This window comes from Vicugna pacos, unplaced genomic scaffold (assembly GCF_048564905.1).
Source record: "Vicugna pacos unplaced genomic scaffold, VicPac4 scaffold_5, whole genome shotgun sequence".
Taxonomy (NCBI): domain Eukaryota; kingdom Metazoa; phylum Chordata; class Mammalia; order Artiodactyla; family Camelidae; genus Vicugna; species Vicugna pacos.
Window position 1 is genome coordinate 1,554,206 of NW_027328726.1, and position 8,376 is coordinate 1,562,581.

Here is an 8,376-nt window from a genome sequence, read left to right on the forward strand (position 1 = left end):
AGACCTTGTGCTTGCTTGCTAAGCACACACTCTACCACTGACCTATACCCTCCCCCTTGGCCACTTGTGAAGTCCCTTTCATTCAGCATAATCCATCGGGCACTTGCATTTTGGGGCAGCCTACTCTGGACCCCAACATTTCCCTATTCTGTAACTTCCCTGGAAGTTTTACACATTAAAAGCTGGGCTGTTGACTGTGCGTGTGCGTGTGCGTCCGTGCGTGCGTGCGTGCGTGCGGTCTGGGGGCAGGAGGGAGGGAATGGTTTCCTAGGGGGCCTGCGTTTCATGGACCCAGTTTCTTAGTTCTGAGAACAGGTCTGTTCAAGGAAACAGTTGTAGTATCTCGTCTCAGGAGGCGGTGGTGTCGATGGGCTTCTGAAGCTAGGCCTAGGGAGCAAGCAGTCAGGTATCGCCTAAGAGGCACTTGTGTGGACAACCAAAGTACAGCACAAAGGTGAATCGTCGGAGCAGATGAGAAACCAGATTCAGGGCCGGGAGTAGGGGGTCAGTCTGGTAGGAGATTTCCACACATCGGGGTCATCGAAACGGCTCGAGCAGTTTGAAATGCCTCTGATGATGTCCTGGGGTGTTCGGCTCAACTCTCTGAGCGGCTCCCCCGAAAACAGGCCCGAGGATGGTTTCCACAGGAGCTGTTGTGGCCATTTCTCTGACGTTTACCTCCCGTTGTCCAGCTTCCGTCTGCAGGGCTTCAGGAGACGGAGCGTTTTCGTACTCAATGATGCCAAGGCAAAAGGGTGAGAGAAAATGGGAAACATTCGTGGAGAGGGTCCTAGGCAGATAGTGGAGGCAACTAGAAGACCTTCAGTCTCCGGGCTGGCTTTCAGGTTGAGACAAAAACCCTAAGGAAAGCGCTTGCTGCCACAGCACATAGACTAACATGGGAACCATCCAGAGAAGATCAGCACGGCCCCTGAACGTGGGCGACACACGCCCATGCGTGAAGCGTTCCATAGTTTTAGTGAAGTCAGTCACCCAGGGAAAGACAGATATCCTATGCCATCACTTCTAGGTGGGATCTGAAAGTAAGTCAAGACACCCATCCATACATAAATAACTCCATTTTAAAAAGACTCCGAGGAACCTATTTACAAAACAGAAACAGACTGGACTCGCAGACATGGAAAAGAAACCGATGGTTAACACAGGGGACAGGGTAGGGTGGAGGAACGGGGTAAGGCGGAGGGATAAATCAGGAGTTTGGGATTAGCAGATATAAACCACCCTATACAAACTAGGTACACAAGTAGGTCCTACTGTCTAGCACAGGGAACTATGTTCAATAGCTTGTAATAACCTATCCTGAAAAAGTATACGTGTGTGTGTGTGTGTGTGTGTGTGTGTGTGTGTGAATAAGTGAATCACTATGCCGTACGTCATAAATGAACACAACATTGTAAGTCAACTATACTTCCATTGACAGAGAGTTCCTACAATAAGCAGGCAGACAGACCGACAGACCGTCAGACAGACAGGCAGGCAGGCAGGCAGACAGACAGACAGACAGACACACACACACACACACACACACACACACACACACACACACACTGTCTGTCTGTCTGTCTGTCTGTCTGTCTGTCTGTCTGTCTCTCTCTCTCTCTCTCTCTCTCTCTCTTTCTCTGTCTGTCTGTCTATCTGTCTGTCTCTCTTCTAAGGGTGGAGAAGAGTTTGCTGAGCTATTTCGGGGGCCCTCTCATCCTAGTTCCTATCTCCAAGTTGGTTCAAAGTCCAAAAGGCCGTCAAGCACTTAGTCAGATAGGTCCCTCGAAGAATACCTCCCACATCACGATGACAGACTTCTTAGGCCAGCCGAGAAGGTCCTTCAGTTCTGTGCCCATCTTGGCTCTAAGTTGATGTCAGTCCTCCAGGATCCAAGAAAGCCACGTTGGAAAACAAGTGGTGATTTTGATGGGACAGAAGTTCAGTCATTTGGGGGGCGAAGGGTGGGGTAGGGAGAGATACCAGCCTGTCTGTCTGTTTTCATCCAGTGTGGGAGCCTTCCCAAAGAGATAACTCGAGAAGAGAGAAACGGGGAGTTGACAAAGAACACGTGCGGTGGCGTGCCCTCCCCCCACCCCAGGAGAAGGCCAAGCCAGAAGTCCCTCCGGATGGCGGGCTCTGGACTCCGGCTTCCAGGGGAAGCGATATTTTTTCCTCCCCATTTCAGGCCCGGAAGAAGAGGGAGAGGCAGAGTGTCCTTCTCGGGCATCCGTTGTTTCTGAAGCACGCTTGTTGCCGAAAGATCGGCCCCCGTCCCCGATGAGCCCAAGAATCCAGAGACAAGGCCTTGGAGCTTAGAAGAAAAGAGGTCATTTTATCGCTCTGCCGGGCAAAGGGGATTCACAGCAGGCTAGCGTCTTCAAAACTGTGTACCCACCTTGGGGATGGAGTGGGTGGGGTGGTTCTAGAGCCATAGCTCAAACAATCAAGCATCGATCACCATCCACAGAATCGTTTTCTCATCAGAAGACTCAGCATGGTGTCACGATGCCTCCCAGGTGACCCATTCTATAGAGGCTGGCGGTTAGATCTCATTATCTCATAAGCACTCAAGGTGTGGCCTTCTTGGTCACTCAGGCTATTTTGTCAGGTCAGTAGTCCCGTGACCGACCGACCTTCTCCTCGGAGAAGGACTCAGAGACCCAGCACGATGATGACTTGCAATGACTGAAATACAGTAGAAACAGTAAGATCGATAGCTTCCAGTTTCAACAACGGGCCTGGAACCGTGAGCAGCAACCGGTCAGTCAGAAGAGTCGACCGTTTTAAGGGCGAGCATAAGAAACCGAATGACACCCCCCCCCAAGCAAATGAATGAATGAATGACCTAATGATCCTCCCCTCCTCTCCCCCCCCCCCCGCCCAAAAACGAAGCAATCCGTTAGCCTAATTCCGGCCATTTTATTCATCCTCCTTCACCCTGAAGCCCCAGTCAGCCACGTGCCACAGTGGTCTGTTTTCTGGTTTCCTCCACCACCCCAACCCCCACCAACGACCACCCCGCCAACATCCCCCCATGCCCAACCACCACCCCAAGCGCGGGACTGGACGGGGGTGGTGGGGGCTGAGGGGGCGGCGATGGCGGCTTGAGGTGAGGGTGGGGAGTGTTCCGCCCAGATCGTATAGGAAGCTCAAACACAGCTGCAGTACGAGACGAGATGGTAGATTTCTGTGAGTCCTCCCTCCTCTTAAAATCCTTCCTAAGGAGGAGACAGACAGAAAGAGAAACATCACCCTCACTCCCAACGCCTCCTGTGCCCTCGTTGCACCCCAAAACAACAACAAGAAAAACAAAAACAAACACAACCACAAATAACTCGCTGTCCCTGGGGAAGAAGGTTTCGATGGCATGGGGATATCATTCTAAACTTCATTCCCTCTTCATCACATTTCATGGAAACCGATTGCAATCTATGAGGCCCTGTGAAGGTAGGGGTTGGGGGGTTAGGGAGGAGGGAGGGAAGGGAAGGGGGGGAGAGGAGAGAGAGAGAGAGAGAGAGAGAGAGAGAGAGAGAGAGAGCGAGCGCGAGAGCGAGCAGAGGAGAGGAGGGATAAAAGGGGAGAGGACAGGAAAGGAGAGGAGGGAAAAGAGGGGAGGGAAGGGGAAGTGAGAGGAGGCGAGGGGAGAGGAGAGGAGTGGAGGGGAGGGGAGAAGAGAGGAGCGGAGGGGTGAGGGGGGAAGGGAGGGGAGAACAGGGAAGAGGAGAGGAGGGGAGAGGAGAGGAAAGAGAGACAAGGGAGACAGACAGAAAGGCACACACACACACACACACACACACACACACACAGAATAGCGAAATGGAGAGAGAGACAGAGAGAGAGAGACAGACAGACAGACAGACACGGATCTAGGTCAGGGAGACTACACATGGGTATTCTTCTGAGTGATTTTATGTGTTTTCTCAATCGCCACCTATGGAGATAAAAGTCGCTCCCATAAGATGAAGGGAGTCCTTCTGCCACTGCCCCCGGCCCCGCCCTCCAGCACCGCTTGTGTTTGTCAGGGATTCCAAGCCAAAGCACGTGGAGGAGTGGGAGAGCTTCCTGGCGGCCCAAGGGGGAGGAAAGTCCGGCAGCATGAGAGAGGTAGTTGGCACGGGGAAGCTGGAGGCAGGCTGACGAGAAGATGGGTGAGGGGGCAGGGAGGAGGGTTTCCCAAGTTGGAGCGCCAAGACGAGGGAGGGGAGCCGTCGGTGGTCGCGTTCTGACCCCGACCCCGACCCAGACTGGAGCGGATCCCTGAAAGGAGGCGGTTCGGGCTCTCCGGCCGAGAACGCCCCTCTCTTCCTCTTTGTGCAGAAACACCTTCCGCGGACCGAGAAAGTCCATCCCGAGACCCTCGTCGGAAGAGTCCTTTCCAGACCCATCACGATCCTCCTGGGCCAAGGGGTCCAGGGGATGGGGCGGGGCCTCCATTCGATCCGTCTTCCGTCCGTCCATCCATCCGCAAGATCTTGAATATCCATGTAGGATTCCGGATGGTAGCAGTTTTCCAGGATCCTCCAGATCCTTGTAAGACCTCTCCTGGCAGATTCGACCCCTAGGTCGTACCGCGCAGCACAGGGCACTAGATTCAGTCCCTCGGGACGAGGGTTCCTGAAAAAGACCAGGAAAAAGAAGAACACAATCACTGTGGTGTGCACCAGCCAGAAACCAGCACAACCTCGTCACTCTAACAGACTTGCCAAAGGCGGGGTGAGGAGAGAAAGTCATAGGATGGCTACCATCCCTCCCACCCCCACCCCACACGCCAAGCCCCCCAGCCCATCGTCATCCCTGCTCCCCTCCCCCTCCCCCTCCCCTCCATCGACGCCCGCCTCCCGCTTGTACCCCACTCCTCTGAACCCAGCACCACCCACCTCGGCCTGGACGTGCTCGGCTCGGCTCGGCTCGGCTCGGCTCGGCTCGGCCCGGCCCGGCCCGGCCCGGCCGTCCGGCCGACTTCTTCGCAGTGTCTAAAATAGCGCCCGGCCGACAGGCAGGTGGCACACGGCACCCGGCAGGGGAGCGAGCGGGACGGTTCGGGATCTCTGGGCGGCGGGGACACGCGGCCGGACAACCAGGAGCACGGACGGCCTGGCGTGCGTTTCTCCGCTCGGGGGGCCTCGACCAGGGACTGTGGTACGGGGAACGGGGACACACACACACACACACACACACACACACACACACACACACACACACACACCCACCCCTTCACCCCCACCCCCACCCCCACCTCTGACAGCTTTCATTTGTTTTCGGCCGACCGTCCCTCGATGAGGTACAAGTGCCGGGGCTGGGGCTGGGGCTGGGGGGTGGAGTTCCTCCCTCCACAACGACCCCACACGGGCTCTGTTCCAGTCACCCGAGTCCTCTTCCAAGTGAGACCACAGGCCTCCATCACCCGGCGTGAGCACTCGGGGGAAAAAGTCACCATCCTCATCGCTCCGCTCCACCTCTACACGTGAAGAACAGTTCCCAGCCCACGCCACTCAACCCCACCCCAGGCCCCGATGCCACCCACCGCAGTGGAGAGAAACGAGACGAATCCACAGACGTCCATCCATCCGATGAAGAAACGGACGGCCCCATTCCAAGGAAGCATAGATATCTAGTCAGGAGATTCATCGAGTACTATGGAGGCGGTGGGAAAGGGGGGGAGGGGTGTTGCGGTGGGGAGGGCCTAGAGATCCAGCAGTACAGCTCGTGCTTAGCATGCAAAAAATAAAGGCCCAGGGTTCAATCCCCAGCACCTACTCTTCAAAAATAACCCGCGGAGAAGCAAGACGGCGGAGTAGAAGGACACTCGTAGCTCACCCTCTCCCACAAATACACCAAAACTCACATCGACGGACCCACTCGGCCAATCGGAGCACCTGCGGAACTCCGACAGAACACCGCCCTCTTCGAAAGACAAAGACGCCCAAAATCTGGTAGGAGAAAAGGAGAAAAGAAAGAGTAAAAAGCAAAACAGTGCGGGAGGGACCGGTCCCGCGGGGAGGGAGCGGCAGAGGAGGAATAGGGCTCGTTCGCCAAAACTGCCCCTCTCCAACGGAGAGGCCGACGGGACGGAGGGGGCGCCCCCGAGCCTCAGATCTACCCAGAGCACCCCTTGACCGACCGATCCAAGTGAAACGGGCACAGAGGGTCCCCGCGACACCCAGCCCGAGTCGCAGGCCGGCAGCCAGGGGCCGGGACAGGCCGCACGAGCCGGGCGGAGGACCAGGGCGGCGGCCGGGAGGGGATACAGAGCAGAACAACCCGCCCCCCCCCCCGTCCATGACGGGAAAAGAAAGGCAAAGCAACACGGCCGGTGTGCCCTGGGGGGAGGGGCGCCGTAGCCTCCGTCTCCTCAGATCCGCGGCGCCATCACCGGCGCTTCTCGCGAGAAGAGAGGCGGGACGCAGCCACAGCCGCCATAGCCTCTGGCGTGCAGCATGCGGGCGGGGGCGGGGCCGAGACTCGAATCCGCACCCGGGGGCTCCGCAGCCTTCTAGGCAGGACTGAGATTCGTTTACAGCCCGAGGCAGATAGGATATTTCTGCCCCGGTACCTCAGAGAACTCGCGCCACCATGACTAAGAAGGAGCCGAGTTTGGGGACGCAGCTAGGGGCGGGGCGGTTCCACGGTCTTCCCCGAGCCCACCTACGGAGAGGAGCACCGCCGACCCGAGTCGGAGCACACAGCCGCACAGAGCAGCGGAACGACCGGGGCCGGGAGAGGGCGGGCGGCCAGCCAGCCACCCTCCTTCCCGGGAGGAACGCAGCATCCGACCGCGGTGCCGGGAACACGTCCTTCCCCCCACCCCCCTTTTTTTTTCCTTTTCCTTTCTCTTTTTTAATCTCTCTTCTATCGGTTTTACCTTCTGTTACCTTTTTAACCTTGACTTTTGAACAGTCGTCTACGTTGACGGTTTTAATCCCTTTTAAATGTTTCCTTGAAAATCTTTTTATTCTTCTTATTTTTAAACATCCACCCCCTTTCCTTTTTCTCTTCTCTTGGTTTAGATCTCCTGTTATTGATTATTTACAGGTTTCAGATATCGTTTCTCGATTTTTTTTTCTCCTTTTTATTAAGGTTATTAAAAGACGTCTCAACTCGATCGCTCTTCTGCTTCCACTTACTCTTCTATTATTGATTACACAGTGTCTTCAAACCTTTTCTTTCTCCCTCCTTTTCAAATCCTGTGTTTTATCTCTTGTTAAAATCTGTTCTATTTCCGATTACCTTTTAAAAATTTACTTTTGAAACAATTGTGTTTTATTTTCTGATCTTTTCTATTTTTTAAAGGCTTTTAGAAGACGTCTCAACTCGATCGCTCTTCTGCTTCCACTTGCTCTTCTATTATTGCTTGTACACTGTTTTCAAACCTTTTTTTCCTCCATTCTTTTAAAATCCGGCTCCCCCACCCCCCTCCCCCTCCCACCGTCTCTGTCTCTGTCTCTCTCTCTCCCCCTATCCCCCTCTCCATCTCCCTCTATCTCCCTCTCCCTCTCTCTCTCTCTCTGTCTCTCTCTCTCTGTCTCTCTCTCTCTGTCTCTCTCTCTCTGTCTCTCTCTCTCTCTCTCTCTCTCTCTCTCTCCCCCCCTCTCCCCCCCTTTTAAAGTTTTATTCCTCTATAGGCTTTAGATAAATACCTAAACTCCTTAAGGACCACAATAGATAACTGATACTCCTTAAGCCACAGTGCCAGAGAGATAGGAGCAGCATGAGGAAGCAGAGGAACCACTCCCAATGAAAAGAGCCAGAGAAATTCCCTGAAAGCACGATCCACAAAATAGACACGGATGGCCTGCTAGATCAAGATTTCAAAAAAGGAGAGATCCAAGTACCGAAGGAACTCCAAGTGATAGTGTTTAGATGTATACTGTACGTCAAAAACGAAATCGAAGCTCTAAAGAAGAGTCAAGGAGAACTGGTCAGCTCATTGGCTGACATGAGAAGTGGTCTAAAGGCTGTCCAAAGGAGGCTAGATCACGCCGAGGAGCGAATAAGTGGCCCAGAAGACAGGACAACAGAAAGAACCCAATCAGAACAGCTGAGAGAAAAACAAATAAAGAACAACGAAAACAATCTCAGGGACCTACGGGACCATCGAAAGCGTGCCCATCTACGCACAATAGGGGTTCCAGAAGGGGAAGGAAGAAGCAAGGGGGTCGAAAAGGTATTTGAAGAAAGCATGACTGACAATTTCCCAGCTCTAAGGAAGGAATCCGATATCCAAGTCCAGGAGGCTCAGAGGGTGCCAAACAGGGAGAACTCAAACAGACCCACACCGAGACCTATCCTAATCCAGATGGTCAGAGTCAAGGAGAAAGCAATGATCCTAAATGCCTTTAGGCAAGAGAAAAACAAAGAGTGAGTTCCAAGGGA

At 54.3% G+C, this 8,376-nt stretch overlaps 1 non-coding gene across 1 annotated transcript; it reads left to right on the forward strand.

Annotated features, from left to right (window-relative positions):
• The first annotated feature begins 869 nt into the window (after positions 1 to 869).
• On the forward strand, positions 870 to 978 carry LOC140692352 (U6 spliceosomal RNA). Its single transcript, XR_012067923.1, has one exon. It is a non-coding gene; the product is annotated as a U6 spliceosomal RNA (small nuclear RNA).
• Positions 979 to 8,376: the final 7,398 nt, after the last annotated feature.